The sequence below is a fragment of the Zingiber officinale genome, chromosome 8A (genome assembly GCF_018446385.1).
Source record: "Zingiber officinale cultivar Zhangliang chromosome 8A, Zo_v1.1, whole genome shotgun sequence".
NCBI lineage: Eukaryota > Viridiplantae > Streptophyta > Magnoliopsida > Zingiberales > Zingiberaceae > Zingiber > Zingiber officinale.
In genome coordinates, this window is record NC_056000.1 from 47,191,739 (window position 1) to 47,204,167 (window position 12,429).

A 12,429-nucleotide genomic window follows, 5' to 3' on the forward strand; every position below is an offset into this window, starting at 1 on the left:
AGGAGTTCTAACACGTCATAGTTGACCGGATATTAAAATTGGGAATCCTAGACTTGATTTAAGCAAGTCAAAGGGAGGCCAATCTATCAACCAATCGATTGGACCGTAGTCCAATCGATTAGTCGATCGATTGGTTGTGTGCACGAATGAAGGCTGGACCAATCGATTAGCTGATCGATTGAGAAGCGAAATCGCAACCACAGAGGAGCTTCCAATCGATCAACTGATCGATTGGGCACCGCCAATCAATCTGTCGATCGATTAGGGGCTGGAAATTGCGCGGGTCGCGATAAAGGCTGAATCGATTAATTGATCGATTCAAGCCTTCTCCAGCAAAGCACAGAGGCGCTCTGAATCGATCATCCAATCGATTCAAGCCTCCCCAATCGATTGGTCAATCGATTGGGATATGACCGTTGCGAAGGAAACGCTCAAAAGCCTTCTTCCTCACAGCGGTTCGATAACCCTATCTCTCCACTGTTTTTCTTCTCACGATTCTCACAGGTTCACGTCCGTTCTTGAAGCTTTCTTGGAGCAAAGTGTTGCTGCACTTCCAAAGTCAAGAGACGTTCCATACAAGAAGGAGAAGCATGCTAGGGTTTTACAGATCTTGTAAGATTTGATATTGTATTAGCTTGTATTTCGTTCCTCTTGTATATCTGTGTGTGTGAGCTTGTACGAGGCTTCTCCGCCTCTGGTAGTTATCGAAAAGGAGTTATTTCATAGTGGATGAGTGAGTAAGGGTCGGATCCTTGAATTAGTCACCTCTTCTTGAGGTGGATACCAAGTAATCTCTTGTGTCAGCGTTGTGAGAGTTGCTTGAGTATTTTCCGCTGCAACAACATCATCAAAATAAGCAACCGAAGCGTGACGAGCTATTCCCCCCCCCCCCCCCCCCTCTCTAGCATCAATCGATCCTAACAAGTGATATCCGAGTAAAGTCGCTCTTCACCGGAATCATCGTCGAAAAGGGCAACGAGCTAGAAGGAGAAGAAGTTGAAGCAAATTTCAAAAGTCAAAGACTTCATCAAAAGACTCGACTTTAAATGGAATTCCAAGATGGACTTGGATTCGACACAAGGGTGCCTCCAAAATACATATCGACAAGCTTCGATTCTTGGAAATCAAGAATTGAAAACTTCTTCATGATGGAGATAAAGCAATGACTTGCTCTAATGGAAGGCTTTGAAGCTTCAACAAATTCAAAGGGCAAGCTTCTCAAGAAGAATAAATGGAGTCAAGAGCAAATTCAAAGAAGTGAGGCAAACGACAAGGTGATCAAACTATTGGTTAATTTATTGCCAAGTAATATTTTGACTCAAATTGGAGAATACAAGAATGCCAACGAGCTTTGAAGCAAATTGGCGAAGATTCATGAGGTTCCCTCCACTGTATCAAATCAAGAGAAATTCAAAGAGAGCAACTCATGGATCAAGACCAAGAGGAAGAGGACTCTGAAGTTGAGAGATGCTCAACTTCTGAAGAAGAAGTCCAAGAAGCTTCATCCTTAAAGGAGCGCAACCAAAAGATCAAAGAGGGAGCATACTCTTTGTTTCATGTGCAAGAGGATGAAAATGAAGAGGCCTCCACTTCTAGGATCGAGGGGGAGCGTCATTCATTAACACCGAGGTAAGAAGAAGTATCTACCTCCGAGTCAAATGAAGAAGAAGATGGTGTCACCTCCACAAATCAAGAAAAATCAAATGGAGGATCATGTGTGCCCCCTACAAGCAAAGTTATAACAATTTCAAGTTTAAATAATAAAAATCACATTATTTGCTTTGAGTGTAGGGAAAGAGGACACTATAAGCGTAAGTGTCCAAAATTGGCCAAGAAAAAGGGCCAAGTGGCACCCAAGGGCAAGGAGAAGCCCAAGAGAGTTGGTCCCATGGAACGCAAGGGCAAGGAGCACATTGTGTGCTTCTCTTGCAATTAAAGAGGGCATTATAGGAGTTAATGTCCTAAGGTGAAGAAACCGGCCAAAGCCCAAGAAGGAAGCTCAAGTCAAGGGAGAGCTCTTAAAAGCAAACCCAATGTATCATTTGTTGAGCCTATCCCTTTAAGTCATGATAAAAAAGCATGCTAGGTCTGGTTTATATCATTTTCATGCTATTTATCATGAAAATATAAAGCATGATATAATTAAGGAAAATCATGTGGTCCATCATGCTAAGACTATTACACATAAGGCTAGGAAGGTAGACAAATTAGGTAATAACTCTAAGGATTTTATTTATAGGCCTAAAAATATAAATGCTCATAGGGATCAAGTAAAATCAAAATCTAAGGATTTAATGTTGGAAAACTAAGCCTTGTGGTCAAGACTTGATAAATTAGAAAAGACCCTAAAGAAAATGAAAAATATTTTTAAGGATCGAAATGAGCAAAACCTAGGTTTATATAAACAAGAGTCATCCTATGGTCATAGAGGTTTGGGATACAAATCTAAGGCTAAGAAGGATGTGACTTTATACCATAGGGTTCCATATAGTTATGGAGCCAAACCTAAGTCTAGCGGTCAACGTGACTAAGACTTCTAAGAAAGTCCAAGAAAGTCACTAAGAAGGTCACAAGGGAAGCAATCCCTAGAGTTGACCTAGAGAAAGTGACCAAGGCTCCTGAGAAGCCTGGAAAGGTCATTGGGAAGGTAACTATGGAAGTTATTCCTAGTGAGTACCTAGAGCATCCAAGGAGTACCAATAGGTTTTGGATTCCAAGGAGTATATTCTCTACACCCTAGATGAGTTTAGAGAATGTCAACTCTAAATGGGTAGAGTGGTTAACCTAACCTTGATAAAATTGACACTTGGAGATATTTTCAAGGTTTTTATTAACCTTTAAAAATGAAAAGGATAAATCGATTACTCTTTGGATGAAGAAAATATGCCAAAATTTGAGGAATTAGACTTAATTTTAATTGGCACAAATAGAGAAAGGTAAAAAAAAATGTCAAGTTGGATTTTGACATTTTGTTGAGAAAATATGGGCAATCTAGGATTAATTTTAATTTAGCTAAGGAATTAAGGATACTTAGATAGGTTATTTAGGTATATTTTATTTATACTAATTTGTCATGCTTTGTTTGCTCATCATATGTCATGACATCATATGTTGCATTCATGCTCATTATGAAAAACAAACAAAAATATCATGTCATGACATACATACATCATGCAGTAATAGTATATTTTCTTTTGAGAATTATTTCTTTTCGATGTATGTCATAACTCATCATGCATTATTTTAACTTCCTTGTAATTAAGGACAGTGACATTTACTAACAAGTGACATTGTAGGTGGATGTTCTTAATTCCTAAAATGTCTAGATTGATATACATGATCACTAGTTTAGGGCAAAACCAAAACCTACATCTCACAAAGACCATAAGATGACTTGTATGTGTTTGAGTGCACATTAGATACAAGTGAGATGCTAGGATGATGAACAAGACTCAAGATATTGATTTAGTGCATCTATTTGAGTTTTGATTTCATCTAAACACATAGTTATGCGTACTCCAATCATTGGAAAAGCCAATGTACAAATCATGTGCATTAAGCCCAAAGAACATTAATCTTGTCCGAAAGTCGAGGAGGTGGATGCTGGGGACGTGGCACTCTTGCTGACCTTCGAGGGACTTTGCTCTTGCCTCCTAGGGACTTTGCTCCTGCTTGCAACACAAGCAGTGTCAGTGCCGAGCCAGGGAAGGGATCCCCGGCAATGACACTCGTACGCTCAAATCAGTCTCCGACGAGGCAAGAAATAGAGGAAAACTATAGCGCAACTGTAGACTTGAAGGTCAATTAGGATGGAACCTGATCATGCAATAGTCCAGTCAGTCGGACTATGACCTCATTCGACTAGACTTGAAGGGGAGGCATGTGATGCGTTGATAAGGAGGGGCCCACCTTGGGAAAGGTCTTCGCCACCGTGGGGGTCAAAGTCAAGGCAGTCAACACCCCCTTTCATAGGCCGGGCGAACGAGTGGTTCGCCCGAACGAAATATGAAAGACCCGATCCGACATCATCACTAGCTCGGCCACCAGCTGAGCTAAGACGCTCAGAACAGGAATAAACGCCAAGTGTCTGCAGAAGCAGGCCGAGCGACTGCCCCCGCTCAGCCCTACATCAGTGACCAAATCAGCAGAGTAGAGTCATGGCTAAGCGAACCACACGCGGACAATGCTACTATAGCCGAGCCATTATCCCGTTCGGTCTGGACACATTTAGCAACCAAACAATGGAAGTATCGGTCGAGCGACTATCCCACTCGGCCAAGTAGTAGATTAATCAGCCAGGCAACAGAGACTCCAACCGAGCGGCCACCCCGCTCGGCTCCGCAATGAACAACACGGACAAGGAACTCTCAGCCGAGCGGTCAACCCGTTCGGCTGAGCAACATACACCAAGGGATATCCTTCAACATCCTTTTGGGAGTTAGTGTCGCTGACGGGCGGCATGGCCAGGCAGAAGATCGTACAACGGAAGCTTCCACTATCATTTCAGAGATATATCCGGCTCGTTAAGGTACTGTATCAGGGACACTTTACCGACATGACTATTCACGGAAGGTTTGGGAAAGTGCACCCGCTTTAAGAAGCATGTGCACACACTACATGAACCCTATATAAAGGGGGTCCAGGCATCGACGGAGGTATGCTTTTCTCACCATCTCTACAGTTGCGCTATAGTTTTCCTCTGTTTCTTGCCTCGCCGGATACTGACTTGAGCGTCGGAGGGCCATCGTCGGGAATCCCTTCCCTGGCTCGGCACTAACGCTGCTTGTGTTGCAGACAGGAGCAAAGACCCTCGGAGGCAGGAGCAAAGTCCCTCGGAGGCAGGAGCAAAGTCCCTTGGGGTCAGTAAGAGTGTCACATCCCCAGCATCCACCTCCTCGACTTTCGGACAGGATCAAACATGGTTGGAAATTGATTTTGAAAAACATTTTAAATATACTTTGGAAAACTTTGGTGAAGGCTATTTTTTGATAGCAATCATCATTGAAAAGTTAGATACAAACTTAGAAGAAACATTGAAGTTTTTACAAGTTTTTAAGCTTGTGTCAATCTTTGAAAATAAAGTGTATTTTCTTAGAGAACTATTTTTCCATGATAATATATATCCTAAATAGTGTCTACAAGAAGTTTCATGATTTTTAGAATTTTATAGAATTTTTAGGGTATTTCTGAATTTTTGTTGAAATTAGATTTCAGAAACTCAGAACCCCAATTGATCAGCCGATCGATTGGGCAGGTTCAATCGATCAGTCAATCGATTGAGAAAGGGGATTTTCGCGAGCAGAAGCTCGCTAAATCGATCAACCAATCGATTCAACTCTGGCTGGATCGATCAATCGATCAATTCAAAGATATTTTATGCGAACAAAACATTTCAGAATCGATCAGTGGATCGATTAAAACAGCTTCAATCGATCGAGCGATCAATTAAATTGGTGCCAATAGATTGAGTTCCAACCCAATCGATTAAAAAGGCTGATTTTGGCTGGGAAAGCCTGATTTTAGCACTTTAAGCCTTTTTAGCCTCATTAACCACTCCCAATTCCTTGGAATATATTTATATACATTTAAGAGTAATTTTCATGATGAAAACAAGGAGAAATGGTTAAGGAACACTATATTGAAGTTTAGGATGAGGTTGGTTTCAATATTGAATCTGTTAAACCTCCAAACATCAAGTTTTTGGGTTTCTTAAAGGTTTAGGGATTGTAAGCCATTGTTGGTGTAATAAAAGAAGTTTGGAGCATATTTTTAGGAGGAGTTACTCTTTAAGGACATGAAAATTATTTTTCAAACACTTGGAAGGTAGTTAACCTTCTTTAGAATAAATGCTCAAAGTTGAACATTGAAACACAATAGAGAATGAATATCTTCGTTGTTAAGTTGTGAATGCTCAAGGATGAGCATTATGAAGTAGATTAATGCTCAAGGGTGAGCATTGGCTACAATGAAGGATATGAGACCTTCATTGTTGGAATGATGAATGCTCAAGGGTGAAGAGGTTTAATGTTCAAGGGTGAACATTGGATACAATGAAGGGTATGAGACCTTCATTGTGATGTTGTGACCAACATGATAGGTTGTGAACAACGTTGAGTAACTCTTCAGGGGGAGAGTTGTGTACCAATAGGAGGGAATGTAGGATTTAAGTTAGGCCTTCACCGCCCATCTAAGAAAGTTGAGGAATGAAAGAAACCTTCATTATCCAACAGGGGAGTTTACCCTCTAGGAAAGGGAGAGAATAAAAGAAACACTCATTCATGCATTGGCAAGAAAAAGTTGAGGCTATGAGATTAGTCTAACTTAAAGGTATTATCATATATCAAAAAGGGAGAGATTGTTGGTGCAATATCCCTGGGTTAAGGTTGATCAGGTTGACTGAGCTTGAGTTGGCTCAAGCTTGAGTCTTGATACTTAGGTTTCGATGTTTGACAATATATGGAGATTATAGGAGCAATCGTCCGTTGGGGAGATTGTTGGAGTAATTCCCCTCTAGTCAAGGTTTGACCAGTCTGATGTGAAGAAGAGTCAAGTAGGTCAAATGGTTGACTGGATACTTGACTGGGAAATTCCTAACTGGAGGTTAGGTAAGGGAATGTCTTGGTGAATGAAGCCAGCCAGTTGGAAATCCTAATAAGTGAAGTCAGGTGAAAGACCTAGTGAGTGAAGCTAGGCAATGGAAAAATCCTAATAAGTGAAGTTAGGTGAAAGTCCTGGTGAGTGAAGCTAGACAGATGGAAAGTCCTGGTGAGTGAAGCCAGACAGATGGAAAGTCCTGGTGAATGAAGTCAGGCAGATGAAAAGTCCTAGTGAGTGAAGCTAGACCGATGGAAATACCTGGCAAGTGAAGTCAGACACGTGGAGATCTAGGTGGGTCAAGGTTGACCGGACACCTGGTGTTGGGAAGCCCAAGTAGGTCAAAGGATTGACCGGATACTTGACACAAGGAAATCTAGATGGGTCAAGGGTGATCGGACATCTAGTGGAAGTCCAAGTGGATCATGGAGGACCGGACACTTAACACGAGACGGTAAGTCCAAGTGGGTCAAGGTTGACTGGACACTTGGCACGAGGAAAAAAGTCCAAGTGGGTCAAACAATTGACTGGACACTTTGTAAAATACCGAAAAATGGTGAATAATGATAAGGGAATTTTCCAGAATTTTTAGAAATTTTTCTGGAATTTTTCGGAGATCGTATGGCTCAGGTTACGGGGATAAAAACGGGGTCCGGGAAAGCTTGTTTAGGTTACCCCATTTAAACGAGGAAATGTTTTAATATTTTTATTTATTTATTTATTTTTCTTCTTCTTTTCCTCTATTTCTTATCGTGCCCTAACTTCCTTCTCCGCCCGTTCCTCTTCCCATCGCGTCGAGCCTTCTTCTTCCCGAGCCCGATCCTCTTCCCCTCCTCGCATGCCCAAGCCGTCCTCGACGCCAGCGCTTCTTCTTCCTCTCCTCTCTCGCGGACAAAAGGGGCAACCAAGGAGTCTCGATTCTTCTCTTCGTCTCTGCCCCGAAGTCTCCTCCTGGCCTCTGCGCGGCGTCGAAGTCGTTTCCTCTTCCATATCTCTGCTATCCCTCTCTGCCAAGCCTCTCCCGACGCCTTCTCCCCTCTCTGTGCTCGTTGCCCTAGCTTCCATACCCAAGCACCGTCCAGCACCTACTGGCGCCGCCTTTCCTCTCCTTCCCTCTGCCCTATCGGCGGGCAGCCGAACCCTAGATCGTTGCTGGCGCACCTGTGCCCTAGATCGCTGGAAGCTGAGAGCCCGAATAGGCGACAAAGAGCTATGGAGATCTGGCGGTGTGACTGAGAGGTAAGGGATTGGATCTCGATTTTGTGCTCTATTTTGTCCAATTCTGCCATGAGGATCACTGTGTTGGAGTGGAAGGTTATGCTAATTTGGGAATGGTGGTTCTGGTTTTCGCAACAGCAATTCCGGTTTTGTTCTCAGCAATAACTTCATTGTAGCTCCAGCTGTGGAGCACCGGCTGATCATCCAGATTGAGGTGAGTTTTATTCAGCTTTCGGGTTAATGTAGAGTGATGACATTCAGTAGTTAATTGTTCTGATTTGATGAGGAGAAGGGGATGTGTAAGGAGTTAGCATCTGATTTTTTTTTCTTCTATAGAATGAAACCATATCTTATTGTATTGTGTAGGTAGATGATACATGATGGTTATATGATTTAATGATTGTTATTCAGATCATAGAAATGATTATCAGATGTGGGGGTTTGATTGAGGAGTTAGATGCTCCAATTAAGATTTATAATTAGATTTGGATTTAGGTTAGCTTCTCGGAGATTTGATTTAACTAATTAATTTATATGTAATTAGCTAAATCGATATACCATGTATTACAGGACTTTGATGCGAGACGAGCATCTCGACATTGGATTAGACCGGATACGATCCTCTATTGGAGGTGGGTACCTCTTGACTTATCTTTTATGATATTGTCAATTGGATATGCATAGTATTTTATAGCTACAAGCAATGATCATGTTTATCTTTGGTATGTCACGGTTTGATACCCCTAGCATGTTCTGTTTTGTCGCTTGTTATGTATCCATGTTTATACCTCGTGATTATTGCCATGAGTACCTTAGTTCCTAGAGTAAGTGACATACCATGCTTTACTGAGTTTAGGACTAGATTCTGGATTTTTATTATCTGGCATGTGTACCTATATTTTTATATCATATCTGATCTGTGTACCTAGACTCTTTTGCTTTGATCCATGTATATTATTGGTGTTAGGACCAAAAGTAGCTAGAGGGGGGGGGGGTGAATAGCTCGTCGCGTTCGCTCGTTGCTCGGCGTTGCTTGTTTCTTCAAGAATATGCAGCGGAAAATACAGAAACAAATACAACAACGCTAACACGGTTGGTTTACTTGGTATCCACCTCACAAGAGGTGACTAATCCAAGGATCCACACCAACACACACACCCTCCACTAAATAAAACTCTCCTTTATGGTAACTACCAAGGGCGGAGAAGCCCTACAAGACTCTCGGTACAAGAAGAAGGAAAGGGAAACAAAATACAAGCGCAAAGCTTACAATGAATGCAGAAAACCCTAACCCTAGCTTCTCTTCTTGTCTTTGATCCGCCTCTTGACTCGGAGAGCTTCCAAGAACCTTCAAGAACTGGCGATCACGAGCTTTGAGAGTGCTGTGGAGGAGCTGGCGAAGATCTGGAGTGAATCGGAGAAGAGATGCCGAAGGAAATGAACGCTGCGGCCTTTATCGACGCCAACGGTCGGATCCCGATCGATTCGAATGTTCCCAATCGATCGGGGAGGCTTTGGATCGATCCACGGATCGATCCAGAGCGCCTCTGTGCTCTGGGAAAATGCCTGGATCGATCCAGCGCTTATCGCGCGAAGCAGCCGCGTCCCAATCGATCCACTGATCGATTGGGACCTCTGGATCGATCCATGGATCGATCCAGAGGCTCTCTGTTCGCTGGGACAGGTCTGGATCGATCCACTGATCGATCCAGCACTTGATTTTTGTCCAAAACCAAGTCCCAAACCTCCCAAACCAACATCCGGTCAACCTTGACCTGTTGGTATGTCATGCCTAGCATCTAGTCACTCCCTTGACCTGCTAGGACTCCCTTCCTAAGTGTCCGGTCAATCCCTTTGACCCACTTGGACTTTTCTCTGTGCCAAGTATCCGGTCAATCCCTTTGACCTACTTGGACTTTTCTTTCATGCCAAGTATCCAGTCAATCCTTTGACCTACTTGGACTTCCCAGCACCAGATGTCCGATCATCCTTGATCCATCTGGATTTTCCCTTGCCTGGCTTCACTCACCAGGACTTTCACCTAGCTTCACTCACTAGGGTTTTCCATCTGCCTAGCTTCACTCACTAGGACTTTCACCTGGCTTCACTCACCAGGACTTCCATCTGCCTAGCTTCACTCACTAGGACTTTCACCTGGCTTCACTCACCAGGATTTCCATCTGCCTAGCTTCACTCACTAGGACTTCCTTCAGCCTGGCTTCACTCACCAGGACTTTTCTTCTGCCTGGCTTCACTCACCAGGACTTTCATACTGCCTAGCTTCACTCACTAGGTCTTTCATTTTGCCTAACATCCCAGTTAGGACTTCCCAGTCAAGTATCCAGTCAACCTTGACCTACTTGACTCTTCTTCAATCAATATCTTATTGTCAAACATCTAAACCCAAACCAAGACTCAGCTTGGTTACCCAGGTCAACCTTGACCTGAGGGATATTGCACCAACAATTGGTACATATTTTATGGAGGTGGATATGTTCAAGACCTAGGTTGTTATACCATAGAGGATCTGTATATCCTAGATTTGTGGATTTGACTTACTAGTACTAGGGTACACATTTATATATATATATGGATTGATTCAGGATATTGTCATGCTTAGTATCATACACCATTCACATGATTGCATGCTGCGCGATAGTCTGCTCCATTATTATTGAGCACATCACCAGTTACATCACTGTCGGTGCTCCGTTGGTCCGCTCATGGGTAGCGTGACGCAGCGTGGTAGCACATCAGTTTGGCTCTGTCGGTGCTCCGTTGGTCCGCTCATGAGTAGTGTGACGCAGTGTGGTAGTACGTCAGGGATCTCTCCCCGTCATGGTGTACCGGGAGATGAGAGCATTGCGCTCCCCCACTTATGATTTGGGGTAGGAGGACAGGTGTACTCCGACAGCATCCCGTCCACTCGGTCACTTATCAGGAGTAGTAACGTCAGAGTGCACGGTTGTCACAGTCTTACCCACTAGGTCTCACCATTGTGTGTGGGATGGCTGACTGGCGTCAGAGGTGACCATGTCATTGGCATCATACGCATTGATGCATTTATTGCTTGTGCTTGCTGCATTTGGTTGGATGCATATGTTTGACATGCATACAGGATTTATGACACTCTCGGTTTGACGACCCTTTTGTTCTGGATAGGAGTTCCTGGTGAGTACAGCTTCCTCAGTTATCTTTCAGTTTTGCAATTTTCCTATATATGATTAGGAAGCTGTATTCCATGTTTATTGCTGTTAGATATATCTTACTAGACATGTCTATTGGTATTCGCTGAGTTGTTGAACTCACCCCCCATGGACACTATCTTTTTCAGGTACCAGGTTGTTTATGGAGTCGCTTGGAGTATCCTACCTGCCGGTCCCCACGTCACATCAGAAGACCTGTCTCCGTTTTTGTTTATTTGTATTTTGGTAGATGAATGTGTGTATTTGACTTTGTGTTCCGGTTTTGTTTCCGGAGTGTTATGTTGTTGTATGGTGTAAGCCTAGCCGGCTAGCAGTGTTTTGTTTTGTTTTATTTTGTATGGGCTTGTATTTATGTTTTTCCGCTGTGTTGGTTTTGATTTCAGCCGAGTGGGCTGATAAAAATATATATAACTGCATGGTTGTTGTTATATTTGTCCAGTCGTGTAGGCTGAGATTATTAACTGCGTGGTTGTGTATATATTCCAGCCGCATGTGACTGATGTATATTGTGTCTGTAGAAATGCTTCAGATTGTTAGCTGTATAGGGGAGGTGCTGCCGAAATTTTCTTCGGTCAGGGACTCCCCCGGGGTGTGACACACTTAGTGGGCTGATAAAAATATATATAACTGCATGGTTGTTGTTATATTTGTCCAGCCGTGTAGGCTGAGATTATTAACTGCGTGGTTGTGTATATATTCCAGCCGTATGTGGCTGATGTATATTGTGTCTGTAGAAATGCTTCAGATTGTTAGCCGTACAGGGGAGGTGCTGCCGAAATTTTCTTCGGACAGGGACTCCCCCGGGGCGTGACACACTTGGTGAAGAAGTCCCAGTAGGTCAAGATTGACTGAATGCTAGACATAAGGAGTTCCAATAGGTCATAGTTGATCGGATATTAAAATTGGGGATCCTAGACTTGATTTAAGCAAGTCAAAGGGAGGCCAATCGATCAACCAATCGATTGGACCGTAGTCCAATTGATTAGTCGATCGATTGGTTGTGTGCACGAATGAAGGCTGGACCAATCGATCAGCTGATCGATTGGGAAACGAAATTGCGACCACAGAGGACTTTCCAATCGATCAACTGATTGATTGGGCATCATCAATCAATCAGTCGATCGATTGTGGGCTGAAAATCGCGTGGGTCACAAGAAAGGCTGAATCGATCAACTAATCGATTCAAGCCTTCTCCAACAGAGCACAGAGGTACTCTGAATCGATCATCCAATCGATTCAAGCCTCTCCAATTGATTGAGATATGATCGTTGTGAAGGAAATGCTCAAAATCCTTCTTTCATGCAGCAATTCGATAACCCTATCTCTCCATTATTTTTCTTCTCACAGTTCTTGAAGTTTTTTGGAGTAAAGTGTTGCTGCACTTTCAAGATCAAGAGTCGTTCCATATAAG